We start from the raw sequence: 1362 nt of genomic DNA, 5'->3' as shown, positions 1-1362 counted from the left end.
CCCCTTTTCCTTTGGGACACGAAGGAAAAAGAGCCCCAATACGAGGATCCAAATTGAAGATTATGGGGAAGTTCCCAAAAAAAAAGTCACCATTTGAAGTCTCAAAAGAGGGGTTTGAACAAGGGTTATGTGTTCCGATTTTTGGGATTCGTCGCTTTCCCCGGGGGAAAAAGCTCATTATTCTCGATTTATCCATCCGACACAAAAATGTATCTGATTTTAAAATTTAGTATAAAAGGGGAGTCATGAAAAGAGACATAGAAAAATTTTGTAGCCCAATGCCCAAAATTGCCAACAAGTAAAGGTAGAACATCAAAACCCGGGAGGATTATTGCAAGCAATAGAAATTCCTATATAGAAAGGAATTGATCAATAGGACTTTTTTAAAGGACCCCTGCTCGAAAGGATTCTATTAACGGGGGGAACTCACAAAAGTCTTTTTTCTCCCCTAACTAATACCAAAGATTAGCAAGATTATATTTTGGGAACAGATTCACGGTATTCCAATATCCATCATTACGACGAGAGCAAAAAGCCGTTCGAAATCCTTCCGGGGAGGTCTAGGACTGGGCAGAGGGCTTTTCACCGCAAACCACGCAAAGCGTACTATACGACTGAGGATATGGGGGAGGTTCAGTTTTTTGGGTTGGGAGACCATTACCCTAATTGAATTTGCCTATAAAATAGCTACCCTGTCCCCCACCCAACCCCGGGGTTATGATTTGGCCCGAGCAACCCGTACACACCTTTTAACCATAATCGATACAAAAAATTATATACATACAGGGGCCCCCCTTTCCCCAAACTAATATAAACATATGTATACATATCGATATGACCCGGAAGGCTATCAAATAACCACAACATTCAAGAAAACATATATATACACCCCGAAAGGTCCCCCCGGAATGGACCCCAAACAAAAACAACGCATACCCGAAAAGAACTATTCACAATCCACACAGTGTTTTGCCCCCTTAGAGTAATCAAACCATATGACGGGACAGGCCCCGCCGTCCCCCCGAATAAACGTACATATATACAACGAAGGAACCCTCCCAAAATATCCCGGAAAGGGAGCGCTCCAAGACAAAAGGAGGATGCCAAAACCCGGATCACCAAAAGACGTCGTATGGGGCTTTTAAACGAAAACAAAAAAGGGGGGGCGGAAATAGTAATCGAGACAAAAACATGTAATACGAAAGTAATCATCCCGGTAAAGGGTGTAGAAAATTAGAAAAAGAACGAAAACCAAAGGCTTGTTTAAACATAAATCAGGAATATCATATCCAATTCAAGGGGACTTAAAACATAATGAATAATCATCTTGACATATGCATATATAACGTGTCCCCCTCCAAA

The sequence above is a fragment of the Lycium ferocissimum genome, chromosome 8, assembly GCF_029784015.1.
Source record: "Lycium ferocissimum isolate CSIRO_LF1 chromosome 8, AGI_CSIRO_Lferr_CH_V1, whole genome shotgun sequence".
NCBI lineage: Eukaryota > Viridiplantae > Streptophyta > Magnoliopsida > Solanales > Solanaceae > Lycium > Lycium ferocissimum.
Note: the sequence above shows the minus strand (reverse complement) of the source record.